General features: G+C 46.4%; 12 non-coding genes across 12 annotated transcripts; 3 read left to right on the top strand and 9 right to left on the bottom strand.

Moving 5' to 3' along the window:
* Positions 1 to 478: 478 nt before the first annotated feature.
* LOC134112583 (small nucleolar RNA U3) lies at positions 479 to 694 on the bottom strand. Its single transcript, XR_009945906.1, has one exon. It is a non-coding gene; the product is annotated as a small nucleolar RNA U3 (small nucleolar RNA).
* Positions 695 to 1,349: 655 nt separating this feature from the next.
* On the bottom strand, positions 1,350 to 1,565 carry LOC134112565 (small nucleolar RNA U3). Its single transcript, XR_009945888.1, has one exon. It is a non-coding gene; the product is annotated as a small nucleolar RNA U3 (small nucleolar RNA).
* A 655-nt stretch (positions 1,566 to 2,220) lies between these two features.
* LOC134112549 (small nucleolar RNA U3) lies at positions 2,221 to 2,436 on the bottom strand. Its single transcript, XR_009945872.1, has one exon. It is a non-coding gene; the product is annotated as a small nucleolar RNA U3 (small nucleolar RNA).
* Positions 2,437 to 3,091: 655 nt separating this feature from the next.
* On the bottom strand, positions 3,092 to 3,307 carry LOC134112548 (small nucleolar RNA U3). Its single transcript, XR_009945871.1, has one exon. It is a non-coding gene; the product is annotated as a small nucleolar RNA U3 (small nucleolar RNA).
* A 655-nt stretch (positions 3,308 to 3,962) lies between these two features.
* On the bottom strand, positions 3,963 to 4,178 carry LOC134112578 (small nucleolar RNA U3). Its single transcript, XR_009945901.1, has one exon. It is a non-coding gene; the product is annotated as a small nucleolar RNA U3 (small nucleolar RNA).
* Positions 4,179 to 4,833: 655 nt separating this feature from the next.
* LOC134112577 (small nucleolar RNA U3) lies at positions 4,834 to 5,049 on the bottom strand. The gene has a single exon (XR_009945900.1). It is a non-coding gene; the product is annotated as a small nucleolar RNA U3 (small nucleolar RNA).
* Positions 5,050 to 5,704: 655 nt separating this feature from the next.
* Positions 5,705 to 5,920, bottom strand: LOC134112546 (small nucleolar RNA U3). The gene has a single exon (XR_009945869.1). It is a non-coding gene; the product is annotated as a small nucleolar RNA U3 (small nucleolar RNA).
* A 655-nt stretch (positions 5,921 to 6,575) lies between these two features.
* On the bottom strand, positions 6,576 to 6,791 carry LOC134112576 (small nucleolar RNA U3). The gene has a single exon (XR_009945899.1). It is a non-coding gene; the product is annotated as a small nucleolar RNA U3 (small nucleolar RNA).
* A 655-nt stretch (positions 6,792 to 7,446) lies between these two features.
* Positions 7,447 to 7,662, bottom strand: LOC134112574 (small nucleolar RNA U3). Its single transcript, XR_009945897.1, has one exon. It is a non-coding gene; the product is annotated as a small nucleolar RNA U3 (small nucleolar RNA).
* A 12,994-nt stretch (positions 7,663 to 20,656) lies between these two features.
* Positions 20,657 to 20,775, top strand: LOC119199542 (5S ribosomal RNA). The gene has a single exon (XR_005114785.2). It is a non-coding gene; the product is annotated as a 5S ribosomal RNA (ribosomal RNA).
* Positions 20,776 to 21,114: 339 nt separating this feature from the next.
* On the top strand, positions 21,115 to 21,233 carry LOC134112922 (5S ribosomal RNA). The gene has a single exon (XR_009946245.1). It is a non-coding gene; the product is annotated as a 5S ribosomal RNA (ribosomal RNA).
* Positions 21,234 to 21,628: 395 nt separating this feature from the next.
* LOC134112932 (5S ribosomal RNA) lies at positions 21,629 to 21,747 on the top strand. The gene has a single exon (XR_009946255.1). It is a non-coding gene; the product is annotated as a 5S ribosomal RNA (ribosomal RNA).
* Positions 21,748 to 21,818: the final 71 nt, after the last annotated feature.

Here is a 21,818-nt window from a genome sequence, read left to right as displayed (position 1 = left end):
GTGGACCTCTTGGGAGGTTATCCACAGCATTCCGGAATGCCTTACGGAATAACATTTGATTCTGTGAAAATGCCACCGTTCCAATCTGGACTGTACACTACTTCACCAACAACAAGCCAACGGTCACCAGTGAACTCAAAGGTCTTCTCAATGAGAAGAAAAAAGGCTTCAACTGCAGGGACAGGGGTATATTCGGGTAATCAGCGTGACTTGAAGGACAAGCTCAGGGATTGCTAGGACACCAAATTCCAAGAGAACAATGTGAGGGAGGTGTGAACTGGCTGAGCAGATAACTGGTTTGCAGGCGCGAGGGAGATGACTATTGGGCTTCCTGCGAAGGGTCAATGCGGAAAGGTGTCACAAAATCCCCCTTTGAACTGAAACACAGTAAAATATATCGGATAATTCAGCCATTCTATCAACTAATCAAGTACAATTTTTGGGGTTATATATAAAAGTCTATTGACGTAGTCTGATAACCACTCAGTCCATATTTCCCACCTCTTTACTCCACGAGGAAGTAAAGAGCGGTCATCAATAACAAAAAGCTTGTGAACTGATTCACTTCTCTGTGCCCGCGTCACGCCCAGTGGGAAATATCACATTTCGTCATCGTGGATAGCGAGGCCATACCATTTTGAAACACACTTCTCAAGTCGGGAACTATAGAAATGATCCCTGAAAGTATAGTCTTAGTTTGCTTGAGGGTGAAAACGGAATTTGACTTTCAAAAAAACAACTATCACCGATGGTTCTCCTTTTGTTACCACCAGAGTATGTTCCTTTGGTGCTGAGGCAGACTGTGAGGCGCTGGACAGAGGCAAACGAAGCCATGCAGGACTTCTTGGATTGATGGACTGCTATCCGCAGTGTGGACCTCTTGGGAGGTTATCCACAGCATTCCGGAATGCCTTACGGAATAACATTTGATTCTGTGAAACTGCCACCGTTCCAATCTGGACTGTACACTACTTCACCAACAACAAGCCAACGGTCACCAGTGAACTCAAAGGTCTTCTCAATGAGAAGAAAAAAGGCTTCAACTGCAGGGACAGGGGTATATTCGGGTAATCAGCGTGACTTGAAGGACAAGCTCAGGGATTGCTAGGACACCAAATTCCAAGAGAACAATGTGAGGGAGGTGTGAACCGGGTGAGCAGATAACTGGTTTGCAGGCGCGAGGGAGATGACTATTGGGCTTCCTGCGAAGGGTCAATGCGGAAAGGTGTCACAAAATCCCCCTTTGAACTGAAACACAGTAAAATATATCGGATAATTCAGCCATTCTATCAACTAATCAAGTCGAATTTTTGGGGTTATATATAAAAGTCTATTGACGTAGTCTGATAACCACTCAGTCCATATTTCCCACCTCTTTACTCCACTAGGAAGTAAAGAGCGGTCATCAATGGCAGAAAGCTTGTGAACTGATTCACTTCTCTGTGCCCGCTTCACGCCCAGTGGGAAATATCACATTTCATCATCGTGGATAGCGAGGCCATACCATTTTGAAACACACTTCTCAAGTCGGGAACTATAGAAATGATCCCTGAAAGTATAGTCTTAGTTTGCTTGAGGGTGAAAACGGAATTTGACTTTCAAAAAAACAACTATCACCGATGGTTCTCCTTTTGTTACCACCAGAGTATGTTCCTTTGGTGCTGAGGCAGACTGTGAGGCGCTGGACAGAGGCAAACGAAGCCATGCAAGACTTCTTGGATTGATGGACTGCTATCCGCAGTGTGGACCTCTTGGGAGGTTATCCACAGCATTCCGGAATGCCTTACGGAATAACATTTGATTCTGTGAAAATGCCACCGTTCCAATCTGGACTGTACACTACTTCACCAACAACAAGCCAACGGTCACCAGTGAACTCAAAGGTCTTCTCAATGAGAAGAAAAAAGGCTTCAACTGCAGGGACAGGGGTATATTCGGGTAATCAGCGTGACTTGAAGGACAAGCTCAGGGATTGCTAGGACACCAAATTCCAAGAGAACAATGTGAGGGAGGTGTGAACTGGCTGAGCAGATAACTGGTTTGCAGGCGCGAGGGAGATGACTATTGGGCTTCCTGCGAAGGGTCAATGCGGAAAGGTGTCACAAAATCCCCCTTTGAACTGAAACACAGTAAAATATATCGGATAATTCAGCCATTCTATCAACTAATCAAGTACAATTTTTGGGGTTATATATAAAAGTCTATTGACGTAGTCTGATAACCACTCAGTCCATATTTCCCACCTCTTTACTCCACTAGGAAGTAAAGAGCGGTCATCAATGGCAGAAAGCTTGTGAACTGATTCACTTCTCTGTGCCCGCTTCACGCCCAGTGGGAAATATCACATTTCATCATCGTGGATAGCGAGGCCATACCATTTTGAAACACACTTCTCAAGTCAGAAACTATAGAAATGATCCCTGAAAGTATAGTCTTAGTTTGCTTGAGGGTGAAAATGGAATTTGACTTTCAAAAAAACAACTATCACCGATGGTTCTCCTTTTGTTACCACCAGAGTATGTTCCTTTGGTGCTGAGGCAGACTGTGAGGCGCTGGACAGAGGCAAACGAAGCCATGCTGGACTTCTTGGATTGATGGACTGCTATCTGCAGTGTGGACCTCTTGGGAGGTTATCCACAGCATTCCGGAATGCCTTACGGAATAACATTTGATTCTGTGAAAATGCCACCGTTCCAATCTGGACTGTACACTACTTCACCAACAACAAGCCAACGGTCACCAGTGAACTCAAAGGTCTTCTCAATGAGAAGAAAAAAGGCTTCAACTGCAGGGACAGGGGTATATTCGGGTAATCAGCGTGACTTGAAGGACAAGCTCAGGGATTGCTAGGACACCAAATTCCAAGAGAACAATGTGAGGGAGGTGTGAACTGGCTGAGCAGATAACTGGTTTGCAGGCGCGAGGGAGATGACTATTGGGCTTCCTGCGAAGGGTCAATGCGGAAAGGTGTCACAAAATCCCCCTTTGAACTGAAACACAGTAAAATATATCGGATAATTCAGCCATTCTATCAACTAATCAAGTCGAATTTTTGGGGTTATATATAAAAGTCTATTGACGTAGTCTGATAACCACTCAGTCCATATTTCCCACCTCTTTACTCCACTAGGAAGTAAAGAGCGGTCATCAATGGCAGAAAGCTTGTGAACTGATTCACTTCTCTGTGCCCGCTTCACGCCCAGTGGGAAATATCACATTTCATCATCGTGGATAGCGAGGCCATACCATTTTGAAACACACTTCTCAAGTCAGAAACTATAGAAATGATCCCTGAAAGTATAGTCTTAGTTTGCTTGAGGGTGAAAATGGAATTTGACTTTCAAAAAAACAACTATCACCGATGGTTCTCCTTTTGTTACCACCAGAGTATGTTCCTTTGGTGCTGAGGCAGACTGTGAGGCGCTGGACAGAGGCAAACGAAGCCATGCAGGACTTCTTGGATTGATGGACTGCTATCCGCAGTGTGGACCTCTTGGGAGGTTATCCACAGCATTCCGGAATGCCTTACGGAATAACATTTGATTCTGTGAAAATGCCACCGTTCCAATCTGGACTGTACACTACTTCACCAACAACAAGCCAACGGTCACCAGTGAACTCAAAGGTCTTCTCAATGAGAAGAAAAAAGGCTTCAACTGCAGGGACAGGGGTATATTCGGGTAATCAGCGTGACTTGAAGGACAAGCTCAGGGATTGCTAGGACACCAAATTCCAAGAGAACAATGTGAGGGAGGTGTGAACTGGCTGAGCAGATAACTGGTTTGCAGGCGCGAGGGAGATGACTATTGGGCTTCCTGCGAAGGGTCAATGCGGAAAGGTGTCACAAAATCCCCCTTTGAACTGAAACACAGTAAAATATATCGGATAATTCAGCCATTCTATCAACTAATCAAGTCGAATTTTTGGGGTTGTATATAAAAGTCTATTGACGTAGTCTGATAACCACTCAGTCCATATTTCCCACCTCTTTACTCCACTAGGAAGTAAAGAGCGGTCATCAATGGCAGAAAGCTTGTGAACTGATTCACTTCTCTGTGCCCGCTTCACGCCCAGTGGGAAATATCACATTTCATCATCGTGGATAGCGAGCCCATACCATTTTGAAACACACTTCTCAAGTCGGGAACTATAGAAATGATCCCTGAAAGTATAGTCTTAGTTTGCTTGAGGGTGAAAACGGAATTTGACTTTCAAAAAAACAACTATCACCGATGGTTCTCCTTTTGTTACCACCAGAGTATGTTCCTTTGGTGCTGAGGCAGACTGTGAGGCGCTGGACAGAGGCAAACGAAGCCATGCAGGACTTCTTGGATTGATGGACTGCTATCCGCAGTGTGGACCTCTTGGGAGGTTATCCACAGCATTCCGGAATGCCTTACGGAATAACATTTGATTCTGTGAAAATGCCACCGTTCCAATCTGGACTGTACACTACTTCACCAACAACAAGCCAACGGTCACCAGTGAACTCAAAGGTCTTCTCAATGAGAAGAAAAAAGGCTTCAACTGCAGGGACAGGGGTATATTCGGGTAATCAGCGTGACTTGAAGGACAAGCTCAGGGATTGCTAGGACACCAAATTCCAAGAGAACAATGTGAGGGAGGTGTGAACTGGCTGAGCAGATAACTGGTTTGCAGGCGCGAGGGAGATGACTATTGGGCTTCCTGCGAAGGGTCAATGCGGAAAGGTGTCACAAAATCCCCCTTTGAACTGAAACACAGTAAAATATATCGGATAATTCAGCCATTCTATCAACTAATCAAGTCGAATTTTTGGGGTTGTATATAAAAGTCTATTGACGTAGTCTGATAACCACTCAGTCCATATTTCCCACCTCTTTACTCCACTAGGAAGTAAAGAGCGGTCATCAATGGCAGAAAGCTTGTGAACTGATTCACTTCTCTGTGCCCGCTTCACGCCCAGTGGGAAATATCACATTTCATCATCGTGGATAGCGAGCCCATACCATTTTGAAACACACTTCTCAAGTCGGGAACTATAGAAATGATCCCTGAAAGTATAGTCTTAGTTTGCTTGAGGGTGAAAACGGAATTTGACTTTCAAAAAAACAACTATCACCGATGGTTCTCCTTTTGTTACCACCAGAGTATGTTCCTTTGGTGCTGAGGCAGACTGTGAGGCGCTGGACAGAGGCAAACGAAGCCATGCAGGACTTCTTGGATTGATGGACTGCTATCCGCAGTGTGGACCTCTTGGGAGGTTATCCACAGCATTCCGGAATGCCTTACGGAATAACATTTGATTCTGTGAAAATGCCACCGTTCCAATCTGGACTGTACACTACTTCACCAACAACAAGCCAACGGTCACCAGTGAACTCAAAGGTCTTCTCAATGAGAAGAAAAAAGGCTTCAACTGCAGGGACAGGGGTATATTCGGGTAATCAGCGTGACTTGAAGGACAAGCTCAGGGATTGCTAGGACACCAAATTCCAAGAGAACAATGTGAGGGAGGTGTGAACTGGCTGAGCAGATAACTGGTTTGCAGGCGCGAGGGAGATGACTATTGGGCTTCCTGCGAAGGGTCAATGCGGAAAGGTGTCACAAAATCCCCCTTTGAACTGAAACACAGTAAAATATATCGGATAATTCAGCCATTCTATCAACTAATCAAGTCGATTTTTTGGGGTTATATATAAAAGTCTATTGACGTAGTCTGATAACCACTCAGTCCATATTTCCCACCTCTTTACTCCACTAGGAAGTAAAGAGCGGTCATCAATGGCAGAAAGCTTGTGAACTGATTCACTTCTCTGTGCCCGCTTCACGCCCAGTGGGAAATATCACATTTCATCATCGTGGATAGCGAGGCCATACCATTTTGAAACACACTTCTCAAGTCAGAAACTATAGAAATGATCCCTGAAAGTATAGTCTTAGTTTGCTTGAGGGTGAAAATGGAATTTGACTTTCAAAAAAACAACTATCACCGATGGTTCTCCTTTTGTTACCACCAGAGTATGTTCCTTTGGTGCTGAGGCAGACTGTGAGGCGCTGGACAGAGGCAAACGAAGCCATGCAGGACTTCTTGGATTGATGGACTGCTATCCGCAGTGTGGACCTCTTGGGAGGTTATCCACAGCATTCCGGAATGCCTTACGGAATAACATTTGATTCTGTGAAAATGCCACCGTTCCAATCTGGACTGTACACTACTTCACCAACAACAAGCCAACGGTCACCAGTGAACTCAAAGGTCTTCTCAATGAGAAGAAAAAAGGCTTCAACTGCAGGGACAGGGGTATATTCGGGTAATCAGCGTGACTTGAAGGACAAGCTCAGGGATTGCTAGGACACCAAATTCCAAGAGAACAATGTGAGGGAGGTGTGAACTGGCTGAGCAGATAACTGGTTTGCAGGCGCGAGGGAGATGACTATTGGGCTTCCTGCGAAGGGTCAATGCGGAAAGGTGTCACAAAATCCCCCTTTGAACTGAAACACAGTAAAATATATCGGATAATTCAGCCATTCTATCAACTAATCAAGTCGAATTTTTGGGGTTGTATATAAAAGTCTATTGACGTAGTCTGATAACCACTCAGTCCATATTTCCCACCTCTTTACTCCACTAGGAAGTAAAGAGCGGTCATCAATGGCAGAAAGCTTGTGAACTGATTCACTTCTCTGTGCCCGCTTCACGCCCAGTGGGAAATATCACATTTCATCATCGTGGATAGCGAGCCCATACCATTTTGAAACACACTTCTCAAGTCGGGAACTATAGAAATGATCCCTGAAAGTATAGTCTTAGTTTGCTTGAGGGTGAAAACGGAATTTGACTTTCAAAAAAACAACTATCACCGATGGTTCTCCTTTTGTTACCACCAGAGTATGTTCCTTTGGTGCTGAGGCAGACTGTGAGGCGCTGGACAGAGGCAAACGAAGCCATGCAGGACTTCTTGGATTGATGGACTGCTATCCGCAGTGTGGACCTCTTGGGAGGTTATCCACAGCATTCCGGAATGCCTTACGGAATAACATTTGATTCTGTGAAAATGCCACCGTTCCAATCTGGACTGTACACTACTTCACCAACAACAAGCCAACGGTCACCAGTGAACTCAAAGGTCTTCTCAATGAGAAGAAAAAAGGCTTCAACTGCAGGGACAGGGGTATATTCGGGTAATCAGCGTGACTTGAAGGACAAGCTCAGGGATTGCTAGGACACCAAATTCCAAGAGAACAATGTGAGGGAGGTGTGAACTGGCTGAGCAGATAACTGGTTTGCAGGCGCGAGGGAGATGACTATTGGGCTTCCTGCGAAGGGTCAATGCGGAAAGGTGTCACAAAATCCCCCTTTGAACTGAAACACAGTAAAATATATCGGATAATTCAGCCATTCTATCAACTAATCAAGTCGATTTTTTGGGGTTATATATAAAAGTCTATTGACGTAGTCTGATAACCACTCAGTCCATATTTCCCACCTCTTTACTCCACTAGGAAGTAAAGAGCGGTCATCAATGGCAGAAAGCTTGTGAACTGATTCACTTCTCTGTGCCCGCTTCACGCCCAGTGGGAAATATCACATTTCATCATCGTGGATAGCGAGCCCATACCATTTTGAAACACACTTCTCAAGTCGGGAACTATAGAAATGATCCCTGAAAGTATAGTCTTAGTTTGCTTGAGGGTGAAAACGGAATTTGACTTTCAAAAAAACAACTATCACCGATGGTTCTCCTTTTGTTACCACCAGAGTATGTTCCTTTGGTGCTGAGGCAGACTGTGAGGCGCTGGACAGAGGCAAACGAAGCCATGCAGGACTTCTTGGATTGATGGACTGCTATCCGCAGTGTGGACCTCTTGGGAGGTTATCCACAGCATTCCGGAATGCCTTACGGAATAACATTTGATTCTGTGAAAATGCCACCGTTCCAATCTGGACTGTACACTACTTCACCAACAACAAGCCAACGGTCACCAGTGAACTCAAAGGTCTTCTCAATGAGAAGAAAAAAGGCTGGATGGACTGTGTTAGGATATTCCTTATCCACCCGAGTTGGTTGATGAGAAGAATCCACTACAGAATCCAATTAGTTAAAAAGTTTAACATTTATTTAGAAGAGAAAAAGTTGTACATGAGCAATTCTCCGCAGATATATCTGGAGACAATGAAATACGCATCGCAAGCAAATCCCTTCCAAAGTCCGCCTGCCTTCTGACACTGACCTGTTTTAATCCCTCTGGTGCCCTTGAACGTTGGTTCAACCAAGTTCATCCTTCTGTCACAAATGCCTTCCCCGAACAATGAGTGTCTGGTACTCTCTCCTGCAGCCTTCGGCCTTGCTCTGAAAATGGGTTCAAACTGGCTCTCCCTTCGGTCGCAGGTGTGTTATCTCAGATTATATTTTATCTTCATTTTTCCTGTGCTCTCTCTCCGTCGTCGTTTAATGAGCGCAGTGTTTCCTTTTTCTGTGCTTTTGACCAATTTGTTTCTGATCATGGTTAGTGGTACGGCCAGTCGGATCATTGCACATCTCCCAATTGTTTTGGTTTGGATTCTGGACAAAAGCCTCTGTCCCCCGCAATAATAACATAACCCCGCCCGGGCCCATACCCCGATCAATGTCCCTCTGGTTGTGATGTTGCACCAGTCGGCCGGGACCTGTCCTACGTTGATTGTGGGGGAAGTATGAGTGAAGTTGAAACACTGATAACGACGCGGTTCGCCTCTGAATGGAGTGAACGGGCCAGGCTTTGTCTTGTTATGTATCGTTGGGAGGAGAGACGCCAGGGTGGTACAATTTGGAGGGGTTGCCTGCCGAGTTAGCCCCAGCATACAATTATAACCCCAGGCATCTTCCGGATGCAGAGGGGCCGGCTCCGTGGTAAGTTGTGGTCGACCCGAGGCGCATGCTATACAGTTACCCTGCCCATGTTCTACCGCGTTTTGGGACAGCCATCGAAGCCACAGATTGTCGTCTTTATAGCCGGTGGCCTGTTCGAGTATATCTAAGGGTTTTAGTTGAGAGTAGGCAATAGCCATAGCGAGTGCCCCCTGTCTGTCTGGAGGAGGTGTGGGTCTCCCTGGACGAGAGGCCGGAGGGTCAACAAAAACAAGCCGCAGTATCCCCTGGGCGTCCTCCCCTGTCCGTTCAAGCCCCAAAGTGAAGTAGAAATCCCCATATTTCGGATTTCTGCTAGGGGGTGCACTATAAAATCCTGCTAGTGTGAGACTAACCCGGTTGATCGAGATGGTGCTTTGGGGTTTTCTGGAAAAGGTAACATTGGACCACCACGAAGGGTCGGAGTAGGGTCCGTATGGGGCCCAGTTAGCGCCAGTATATTTTGCTACGTGTCCCCATGATCCACACCTCTCACTTTCTTTGTGTAGGTACCGCGCCCGCGCACACACACTATGGAAATACGGATATGCGCACAGGTACAAATTGCACTTTGTCCATGATGCGTGATTCCGATAGCAATGTATCACGTCGCATAAATCAAACTCAAAGGTCATCGTGCTTCCTCTAACGTACCGTAAGATCTTCGCCTTTCTATCGCATGGCCACCCCTTCTTGAAATCGCGGCGTGTGCGGAGGATGGTGGGCGTTGCCATGGGGGTGACGTGTGAGCCTTCAAAAAACTAGAGTATACCCCACACTATGGCAATCGAGATTAGTACCATGAAGCCCATACATTTCCAGCCCCCCAACGCGTGGAGTCCTCTACCCCTGGAGCCGTTGCCCATCATGCCGGTCTGTTGTGATACTGATGGAGGAGGGCCTCCCCCCGGACCTTTAAACCTCTTACCTTACACCACGCCCTGTCTTTTCGTGTCTGACTTTGAGAAGGGACCCCCAAGTGTTGGTTCTGTCGCTTACTGTGGCTCGCTCCCTTTCCACTAGATTACACAAACAACTCACAGAAAGATATACCCAAAAACAACCCAAGCTATATAGTATCAACACTGTAATAACACTCAAACAAACAAGGTGGAACCTGTGGCAGCTAAGTATATAAGAGCTAATGCAATAACAACCGTTACCCCCCCCATAGCAATTATGGAAATATTAAGCTCAACATTCTCTATTTCAACTAAACTAACTGCGGAGAATTGAGAAAGATAGAACATAGGAGAGGAGAGGATAGCATTGTGCATTTCTTCGTCGCTGGTCTTCTTTCGTTGTAGACAGTCAACACAGAACACCATGCACTGGGTGTCTGTCGGTCACTGCCCGCCAAGAGCACGTCCGGGCACTATCCAGTGCCCAGTTCCGTCTCTTTCTGCTGCGTTGTCAGGATGTCCTGAAGAGTGCGACCCGGTTCGTCCGCGGGGGCGCACTGGCTCCAGTGGTACCAGGTGTCCCCTTTCCCTCTCAGCCTCACAGCGTGTGAGGTTCTCTCCTCCACCTGGTATGGTCCTGTCCACCGTGGCTCCGACCACTTCCTCTTAATGACCCTCAGGAGGACCCAGGCTGTTGTGTGGGGATCAGGGGTGTTCTGCCCTCCGGTTCTGTCTTGCACCTGGACCGCAAAATCTGAAACGAGAGCTCGTAGTTCGTTATATTGACTTGCATACTCACCTGTTGGTGTCTCCGGGTCAGGCTGGAGCTTCCAGCCTGCGCTTGGTCCGGGAAACTGTCTTCCAGTGGTCAGCTCGTAAGGGGTGAAACCTGTACCCTGATTGACTGAGCTTCTGATGGCCATTAATGCAAGTGGGAGGGCTTATACCCAGGTTAAATTTGTCTGTGCACAGATTTTAGCCAATTTTTGTTTTAAGTTTTGGTTCATGCGTTCTACTTTCCCTTGGGATTGGGGGTGATATACTGTACCAAAAGCATGTTTCAGACCCAACATTCTCTCCACTTCTTGCAGGTCATGATTTTTGAAGTGTGTGCCGTTGTCAGACCTGACTTTCTCAGGGAACCCATGTCTTGGTATGTAATGGTTTATCAAACATTTGATAACGGATTTACTGTCCTCCTTTTTTGTGGGCCACGCCTCTGGCCAGCCGGTCAAGGCGTCCACGCATACCAGGAGATACCTTTTACCTTCGCATTGGGTGATCATGTGAGTGTAGTCGATGACTATTTCCCATCCCGGCACCAATGTCAACGGAAACACCCCCATCTCCGGCTTCACCGTCGGTTTTGGGTTAAACGTGATGCATATTTTACAGGTCTTAACATATTCACGTGTCATGTCTGCCAAAAACGGATGCCACCAGTGACAAAGATTCCTATTCATCTGTTTGTGTCCCACATGTGCCATCCTGTGTGCCTCCTGCAAACACCTGTTTCTGATTTCAGGTGGTAGCACTGGACGACCGTCCGGGGACCTCCAGAGGCCTCCAGCCTCCGTAGCCCCTCTTTGTTTCCACACCGTTTTCTCCTGTGGAGACGCCCCCTTTTGGGCTTCTGCAATTTGCTCCTCATTAAGTTGTGGCCCCAACTGTCCCTCTTCTTCTGCACTTACCATTTGGAGCCCCATTTGGTAACCTGCAGCCTGTTTTGCAGCTTGATCTGCTGCCTGGTTTCCCTTTGCCACCGTGCTGTTGGACTGCTCGTGTCCTTTACACTTTATAATGGCCACTGTGCTTGGTAGAGCCAAGGCTGCCGCCAAGTCTTTCATTTCTGGTTCGTGTTTAATCGGTTTTCCTCCAGCCGTCAGAAAACCTGTTCTTAACCACTGCCCCAGCTCCACGTGAGCTGCTCCTACCGCAGTCAGTATAGATGTTTACTGCCTTCCCTTCTGCCAGCTGTAGCGCTCTTATCAGCGCGAGTACCTCCGCTCTCTGTGCTGACTGTTGATCCTGAATTCTTCCCGCTTCCAGAACCTCTGTTCCTGCCCCATTACTTCTGACTACCGCGTATCCGGACTGCAACCCATGTTGTGGATGTCTGAAGCAGCTGCCATCAGTGAACAATTGCCAATCAAAGTGTGTCAGTGGTGTGCTTTTTAAGTCGGTTCGTGCTTTTGCTTCCAGCTCCACCTTGTACTCACATTGGTGTGGTTCCCCCTCTCCCATGTGATCAGCCATGTTGATGCCTTCATGTGTGAAGGTGAGGTTTGGAGCTTCTAACAGCTTGCTCAGCCTTCTTTGTCTTAGTGACGTCATCGTGAAAGTTTGTGAGTTTACATAAGCTACTATGCTGTGTGTTGTTAGCACGTGTAGTGGGTGGCCCATGACTATGTGTGCTGTTTTCATTAATAGCTTTGCAACCCCTGCTGCGTGTTGTGTGCATTCATGTTGTCGTTTTTCCATGTTGTCCATCATGGCACTGATATACAGAAGCACCTTCCTTTTACCCTCCCCCTTTTTCTGAAACAAAACCCCATTTACTACCCCTGTTGTTTCAGAAACGTCCAGGTAAAACGGCGCGCTGTAATCTGGAACTGCAAGGTCTGCGGCCTGCGCCAGCTCTGTTTTTAGTGTAATAAATGCCTCCTCCGCCTCTTGGTCCCATTCGAGTTTAGCAGTGAGGTTCCTCATCCCCTTCTTGTTTACCTTTGCACGTAGAATCTGAGTGAGATTTGAATAACGCGGAATGAATTGTCTGCTGAACCCCGTGAGTCCTAGGAAGGAAAGCATTTCCTTTATATTCTGTGGACGCGAATGGTGGAGAATACTGGACCTGTGCGCGGCTGAGAGCCCTGAGCCGCTTCCTGACAGCACTCTCCCCAGAAACGAAACCTGCCGCCTGGCGACCTGCAACTTTGACTTACTGACCTTGAAACCGGTCGTGGCCAACCAGCGTAAGATGGTGTCTGTTGCTTCCACACAGGATTCAGCTGAAGTGGATGCGAGGAGGATATCGTCGACGTATTGGATCAGCGTTGTGCCCTCTGGGAGCGGACAACCTGTCAATGCTTGTTTTAACACTTGATTGAAAATACCAGGTGAAAGAGCAAATCCTTGCGGTAGCCGAGTATAACGTAGTTGCTTGTTCCCATATGTGAATGAGAATACATCCCGCATGTTTTCCTGTAGGGGTACGCAAAAGAACGCGTTTTCCAAATCAATGCACGTGAACCATTGTTGTTGTGGTGTTAGACTAGTCAACGCAGTGTATGGGTTCGGGATGGGTACCGTTGTCGTTACCAGCATGTCGTTTATCTTTCTGAGATCATGTGCCATGCAATATTTACCAGTTGCTGCCTTTTCTACCGGGAGAATGGGCGTGTTCCAGGCGGACTGAGAGGGCTCCAGTACTCCTGACTTAATGAGTCCCTCTATAGTGTCCCTGATCCCCTCTGCCGCGGCTGGCTTGTGAGGGTATTGGGACTGCCAAATGGGGGGTCGCTTTTGAATTTCAAACGTTACTGGTTTACATGTGTTACAAAAACCTACGTCAGTCGGGCCTTCGGACCAGAGGTAGTCTGGAAGTTTGGTCGGTCTTCTCCCTTCCGTGGTCTCTGGACACCTGTTTGTGCGTTAAAATGACAGTGTTAGTCGCTTTCCCTGAGATTCTGTACATCTTAGCGGAAGGAGAAAAACAAACATCAGGCAGTTGAGTGCACACCCAGTCATCTAGCAGCACTGCTCGTTTAGTCATTGGACCCAAGTCTTTAGCCTGATGTTTGGGATGCAGAGCCAGCGATACATGTGGCACCGCCTCTTGGCTCATTAAATACCATTTCAATTGATCAGGAGAGAGGATAACAGCTGCGGCTACCCCTTCTGGGCCCACATAGAGGTTTTGGGACGTCACCTCCCACTCAGTGCTCTCTAAGTGCCCCATAAATTCATCCCAGTAGCAATCATCCCCTTGTCTATCATAGAACAATGTTACATGAGGCGGGTCAGGAGGAGAAACATACGGATCAAGAAGAGTTATCCAAGGCTTCCACTTTTGGTAAAGAGCCATCACCCCTGGGATGTCAGGACACTCAGGCTTTAGGAGGCCCCAGTAAATGTCTGCGCACTGTTGTTGTTGCAGTGGCTGCATCACCCACTGGCCATTAGTCTGTCCATTGTCATTGCAATGCAACACAGTTCCATCCAGCAATGTGACACTCAGTCCGTCCGGGCCGCACAAGATTGAAGCCCCTGTCTTGATGAGAAGATCCCTTCCCATAATATTCACTGGAACTTGAGGTGAGACAACACAAGAGTGAGTCAATGTCTGATTTCCAACTTTCACCGGTAGGGGGACTGTTATAGGCAGTTTCTGTGACACCCCGGAGAATCCCATAACGCTGACACTGTCTTTGGACATAGCAGACGAGCCCGCTGCTTGTATGGTGGAGTATGTGCCCCCAGTGTCAACGAGAAACGGCAGTTGTTGTTGCAGTACCGTGAGTGACAGCATGGGGTCTGCCCTGCCCTTGCTGTCGGAGTCTCCCATCGGGGTGTGTCACTGAGAGGCATCCGCCTCATAGCCCCAGTCCTCCAGTGCAGGGTATTGTCCCCTAGGTGGCGCAGCATGTGGATTGGGGGCCCAAGCCCCCCGAGACGGGACAGCCGCCTCTTTCTCCTCCCCCACCGTATGATCCTCTCCGACCAGCACCACCCTTGTAATTACTTCTGTAACCTCCCCGATAACCGCCCCCTCGGTTTGGGCCCCACCCCTGGGCTGTCCCATACGACGTCTCCTCCCATGGTGGGAGTGGATACAAATCTGGGGCGTTACCTTCAGCTGGGGCAGCCTGGACTGTCATCTGTCGCTCGTCTTTCCCTTTCTGCTTCTTTTCGCTCACTTCCTGTTTGACCTTAGTGAGCTGAAGCCTAAGAAGCTGAGCCTGTAATTCTTTTAGCTGCTTCTCTTCCCCTGTCGCTTCCTCAGTCGCGTCCTGTAAATGGTGCAGTAAATGTCTTTCCCACACAGCAGATTCACTTCCTGGCAAGTCTGGATTAGTGATCATTTTAGCTTTTACCCCCTCTCGTACTCCCTCCAGCACCGCCTGTCTGAACCATTCTCTCTGTATGCCCTCCGTTCCCGGATGATGGCTAGTGCTTTTTACCCAGGTCTCTTTACATTCGTCCAAATACGCGCGCGGGGTTTTCTTCGCGTCCCATGGTAATTTCGGTATTTTAGTCGACATTAGAAGTGGCCATTTCTTGCGCATTGCGTCCCCGATCTCTGTCGCGAAATACAAAAATCTGTCGTCATCGGCTTGTCGGGTCACCCCCGCTCTGTTTTCCACGTCCGCTAAATCATGTGCGGTCATGCATCTGGCTGCTACAGCCCTAAAGTCGCCGAGCGCCAGCGTGTGTCCGTTAGTAAGCGTATCGAGTTGTTTTAGCCACTTATCTCCCCCTTCAGATGGTGCAGGCATTTGCGCGACTAGAGCGGACACGTCTCCCAGCGACCACGGCTTGTATTTATTAACACCTCGAGAAGACATGAATAACGGATACATTTTTCCCGGTTCCCCGTGAATCTCTGGGTCGCTGTTATCCCCGCATTCCCCGTTTTGCTCCTCCTGAGCCGAGGCAGAGCCTTTTTTTCCTCTCTCCCCCATGTCTGGTGATTCCCCGTATCTCAATTGTGTTTTCACCTGCTCATTCGCCCCGGCTAAATACTTTCCCTTATCCGCCTTATTTCTCCGCTGTCCCTACTCCCCGGAGTGCGTGAGTCCGTCCATTCTTTAAACCCCTCCCGATTTTGACGCGCTTCGAAAGGCCGGCTTTCCCCTGTTGCCCCGACAACCCCGCAGTGGTACACTTTCTTCAACTTCCAACTCTCCCCCCGTTATATTTAATACAGGATACAACCCAGCAGGTGCAGAAGCCGAATTCACACCGTTTATTTCAACATCGTATGCCGGTGGTCTTTCCTCATTACACCGTTCCTGGTTATTTCTCCCCACGGCTTTACTTTTTATCCAGTACGAAAACAATGCGGACCTCATGTCCTCCACATCCTCCATCTCTTTACGAAGTTTTCCTTTTTTCAACACACTCGCCTTCTCGCGCTTCGACTCAAGCTCCTTCTTTTCTTCTCTACAATCTCTCTCCTTCTCCCACAAAATCTGCGCCAGTGACAGCCTGTCTGCCAAACTAACGCCTTTCTTTTCTAACAACTTTCTCACTGCGTTCCGTGCGCTCCACAGCCTCATGCTTCTTTTTCCCGGTGGTTTCTCCACCCACCGCCACCAACAACAGCCTCAGCTGGTCGTTTATTATTTTCCATCGATACCCCGGCGCTGGCCCCCAGCCGCCGTCAACAGTTTCCCGATCATATTCATCTTCCATTCCAACAACAGTTCCCAGTTATATCGCTTGAACCCGCTCGGACAGCTGGTCACCTCAGTATGACACAGTAAATGTTCTCCGCAGCTCCAGCAAGCTTCCCCGTTTGTTCTGAGAACTTATGTTATACTTCCAGAATTCTTTTATTGTAACGAAGGTTTATTTTAACCCTTCGAAATCAATGCATTATAACGGAAGTTTATCTTAACCTTCCGAGAATCAATGTATTACAACGGAAGTTTATCTTAACCTTCCGAGAATCAATGTATTACACCGAAAGTTTATGTTAACCTCTCGGTCATCAATGTATTACACCGAAAGTTTATATTAACCTCTATGTTCTCAGTTTCCCCTCTTTTTTTTTTTTTTTTTTCTTCACTCTCCTGCTTGCTTGCACCCACACACACACACAGACACACGAGCTGCACCCTCAGAGACTTCAGCCCAGGATTTATGGAGCTTTTACTCCTAGGGACTCTAACCCTGGGATTCGGGGGTCCTCAAATCCCCAGGACTCCAACCTAGCTACTTCAGCCCTCGTCAGGGTCTGATGGGGTTGCCAAACCAAAGACCAGTTTTCGGGGGTCCTCAAATCCCCAGGACACTCACCTAGCGACTTCAGCCCTCGTCAGGGTCTGATGGGGTTGCCAAACCAAAGACCAGTTTTCGGGGGTCCTCAAATCCCCAGGACACTCACCTAGCGACTTCAGTCCTCGTCAGGAACTGATGGGGTGGCCAAACCAAAGACTAGGATTCAAAATCCTTTTATTTGTGTCAGATCATTGATCCCTTGGTACTCGCCGGTACCCACCAAACCCAATAGGATCCCTGATCCTTTCGTTTGTGTCGGATAGAAGATCCCTTGGTACTCGCCGGTACCTACTAAACCCAATAGTACTCGCCGGCACTATTGTTGTGCACTTTTACCGGTTTCCTTAATATTAACTTTAGCGAATTGCTCATGTATCAATTTGGTTCCTTCACCACCAATCCACAGCGTACTCCTTATTTTAGATTAATCAATATGCAGAATTAGATGTAACAGGTTTCTGCTTACCTTGTTTTGAGCCCGGCCTGGGAGTACGCAGTGTTCAGCAGGTGAAAGCTCTTGGACCGAATTCCCCCCTGCAGGGAAACTCCTATCCCGGACGAGCCCCCAAAATTGTTAGGATATTCCTTATCCACCCGAGTTGGTTGACGAGAAGAATCCACTACAGGAAATTAGTTAAAAAGTTTAACATTTATTTAGAAGAGAAAAAGTTGTACATGAGCAATTCTCCACAGATATATCTGGAGACAATGAAATACGCATCGCAAGCAAATCCCTTCCAAAGTCCGCCTGCCTTCTGACACTGACCTGTTTTAATCCCTCTGGTGCCCTTGAACGTTGGTTCAACCCAGTTCATCCTTCTGTGACAAATGCCTTCCCCGAACAATGAGTGTCTGGTACTCTCTCCTGCAGCCTTCGGCCTTGCTCTGAAAATGGGTTCAAACTGGCTCTCCCTTCGGTCGCAGGTGTGTTATCTCAGATAATATTTTATCTTCATTTTTCCTGTGCTCTCTCTTCCACCATTCACATTGTCTGCCTTATAAGGACCGATCCGGTCACGCCATCTGTCCTACAAGCGGACATCTATTCTACAAGCTAAAAAGTAAATACAAGAAGACACACACAGAGAACCCCACATCCCACATACCTCAAGATGCTGATATTTTATTTTCTCATTTGAAGGTGTGCATTGCTGCTGTCAAGCGACTGAGGAAAAGATCGATGAGGATTGGTGGTCGTCATCGATTTGTTGTTATTGATGAGACCAAATTTGCCCACAAACGAAAGGTGGGCTATATATTTGTATGCATCTGTACAAATTTTAGATCAAGATTTTATAAGGAGTAATATTTTATACTTTATCTGTCAGTGCACGTGGGAAGGACACACGTTAAGATGTAATACAGTCCAAACCTTATTAAATATTGTGTTTTCTCATTTACTTTTAGTACCATCGTGGTCGATTTGGCAACACTTGGCGCCGTGAACGGCAGTGGGTCTTTGGGATGTTGGAGGTCGACAGGAATTCCAGAAGACCCATTCTGAGACTCGTCAGGGATCGCAGAAGGAAGACACTTATAGGTCATATTAGATGTCAAACCCAGAACATCCATCCTCAGTGACGAATGGCGTGCCTACAAAGGGCAACTTTCCCAGTATGGGTATGATCATTATTCCGTCTGCCATAAAAACAACTTTGTGGACCGAGAGACTGGTGCTCATACTCAGCATATTAAGTGTGCATGGCAAAGCTACAAACTGGAAGTATGGCGCCACAGAGGGAATCGTACTCCTGAATCACTCAAGCTTCATCTTAAGATGATAGTGTGGCACCACTGGTTGGGTGTACGCCATTACAATGGTGTGTTGGGCAGACTTTTCCATGATGTGAAAAAACAAGTAAAAAATAAAATCTGACTCTCTACAATGTCTGCTGGTATTTATGCATCTATGTCGTGTCAGACTCATATGTTCTCTCCTGAGCAGATACTTGCTTGTGTGTCACTTTGGATAAAAATCATAACCAAATGTTTTGTGTTGGAATACATAAAGGAAACACTACCTCTTGACTTGTTTGTTGCTTTTGTTAAGGTATTTATATCATCTGACAGTGTAATAACACTTAATGACATTTTAACGAAACATTCAAATTGTTCCACTTTACTTGAATTCAAAGAAAACAGTTATGACACAATTATAAACTGGTTTGACTATGTAATAACATATAATGACATATTAATTGAAGAATCTAATTGTTCCACTTTACTTGAATTCAAAGAAAACAGTCGTGACACTGTTATAAAGTCATTTGGCAGTGTAGTTACACTTAACGACATCTTAAAGAAAGGGACAACATTTATGACACAGTTGTAATGGTTTTGTGACAGCGAGTGTCAAAACCATCGATATAGGACGGTTTAATGTCGCTCTAAGATATGAAACCAAACGTTTTTCTTAAGTTTGACAGTGAGGTCTGCTATGACATGTTTATGACAGGTTTTGTTGTCTTGGCTTATGTCAAGTTGTCTTAACAAGGACATCTCAAACAATGTCACCTTTGCATCAAAAGTGACACAACTTACCGAATGACACTTAACGACAACTGTAATAAGTATTCATTGATATTTATGACAGCTGTCATGTCATGGTTATGACAATGTTATGTCAGCCTTATGAACACCCATTCAAGTAAAGTGTTACCCCGTAAGCTTTTTCACTTCTCTCTGAAAGCTGCCGAGCGCCGCAGATTGTACACCTACAAATTACAAAAAGAATATCACATTGTTGAAGAGATGCATGTTTAGTAGAGATGAGCGAGTACAGCATTATCTGTATCTGTATCTGTTGAACCATATGAATTATCTGTATCCGTATCCGTACTCGGACTGGGCGGGGCCTAACCCGAAAATGGGCGGGGCCTAACCCGGAAGTAGGAAGGATTTACCCCGTAAATTGTCGGGTTAAGCCTTTCTGCGTTTAAAACAGCATTCCTTCTTAATTCTTATCACTGATGATCATGAGAGAGAGAGAGGAAGTGTGTGTGTGGCTTAATTTGTAATATTAATATTTAGTTATTCAACACAACTAGTCAACGTCAGACACTGAGTGCGTGAAGAGAGCCAGCAGACGGTAAAAAAAACAGATTAGAGAGAGAGAGAGAGAGAGAGAGAGAGAGAGACAAACAGACAGAGAGAGAGAGGTCAGTGCGTGAAGTAAAAAAAAAACTGGTTAGAGCAGAGACGCAATGCGAGTCGCATTCTTAAGCACCACGTCTTAACAAGCCCCACGTTTACCTGAACTCTACTAGTTAAGAACAACAAACCGAAGTAAAAAAAAATAAAGGCGAAGAAATCGTTTAAATTTATCGGGAAAGACCCGTGAACCTGGTGAGTGAGCCGAGCGGGACGCAGCAACACAAACAGTATGTGTGTAGTGGAGGGGCGCTGTGACTACCAGCCAATCACAGAACGCAGACACAGACAGCTACCCAATGAGGAATTTTATTCAATCCGAGCACAGATATTGACTCGTATTACTCGTATAATACTCGTACTCTGCAAAAGTGCTTTATCCGTACCGGATACTCGTTTAAGCCGAGTATCCGGCTCATCTCTAATGTTTAGTGTTGTTTAAACGTTGGATATATAAGGAATTTAGACAATATCATCAAAAATGATTCCGTTTCATGGTTGCTAAATTAGTGTTGATCAACATTTAACAATTGGCATACTTTTGTTTGTAATTTAGCCGTTGAAATACAGGTGCTAACCCAACATGTTAGAATTGCCAGTGAAGAAAAGTAAAATTATCTTCAGGTTTTAGGAACCTCTCTTGCCAATGCTAAGAACTGCTTCAATTTTAGAAAAAGAAACTTCTGATTATCTTTGACACGTTTTAAAGGATTAGGAAAAAGATGAAAAGCAGCTTACGGCCATACCTCTCTGGTTCCGCCCGATCTCGTCTGATCTCGGAAGCTAAGCAGAGCAGGGCCTGGTTAGTACCTGGATGGAAGACCGCCTGGGAATCCCAGGTGCCGTAAGCTTTTTCACTTCTCTCTCTGAAAGCCGCCCAGCGCCGTAGATTGTACACCTACACAATTGTAAAAAAAAATTCACATTGTAGAAGAGATGCAATAGGAAGAAGATGAAAGGTGGCTTACGTCCATACCATCGTCAGGCCATTTGAGGTGGCGGGGACTGCAATGGCCATTCACCGATTGGCTGGGACTCCTGGGCGGGTCTTCTCTAGTCCATCCAATTTTCGGCATGGGATGTCACAGCCTTCTTTGCATACCCTTATTTAACCCACACAAAGATGCCAACGGCAGGCGTGTCATAATTCATTGACGCATTATAAAGGATTAGGAAAAAGATGAAAAGCAGCTTACGGCCATACCTCTCTGGTTCCGCCCGATCTCGTCTGATCTCGGAAGCTAAGCAGAGCAGGGCCTGGTTAGTACCTGGATGGAAGACCGCCTGGGAATACCAGGTGCCGTAAGCTTTTTCACTTCTCTCTCCGAAAGCCGCCGAGCGCCGCAGATTGTACACCTACAAATTACAAAAAGAATATCACATTGTTGAAGAGATGCATGTTTAGTGTTGTTTTAACGTTGGATATGAAAGGAAATTAGACAATATTATCCAAAATGATTCCGTTTCATGATTGCTAAATTAGTGTTGATCAACATTTACGATTGGCATACTATTTTTTGTAATTTAGCCGTTGAAATACAGGTGCTAACCCAACATGTTAGAATTGCCAGTGAAGAAAAGTAAAGTTACCTTCAGGCTTTAGGAACCTCTCTTGCCAATGCTAAGAACTGCTTCAATTTTAGAAAAAGAAACTTCTGATTATCTTTGACACGTTTTAAAGGATTAGGAAAAAGATGAAAAGCAGCTTACGGCCATACCTCTCTGGTTCCGCCCGATCTCGTCTGATCTCGGAAGCTAAGCAGAGCAGGGCCTGATTAGTACCTGGATGGAAGACCGCCTGGGAATCCCAGGTGCCGTAAGCTTTTTCACTTCTCTCTCTGAAAGCCGCCCAGCGCCGTAGATTGTACACCTACAAATTACAAAAAGAATATCA

The sequence above is a fragment of the Pungitius pungitius genome, unplaced genomic scaffold, assembly GCF_949316345.1.
Source record: "Pungitius pungitius unplaced genomic scaffold, fPunPun2.1 scaffold_25, whole genome shotgun sequence".
Classification (NCBI taxonomy): domain Eukaryota; kingdom Metazoa; phylum Chordata; class Actinopteri; order Perciformes; family Gasterosteidae; genus Pungitius; species Pungitius pungitius.
The sequence above is the reverse complement of the archived record's forward strand: the minus strand, read 5'-3'. Positions and strand labels throughout refer to the sequence as shown.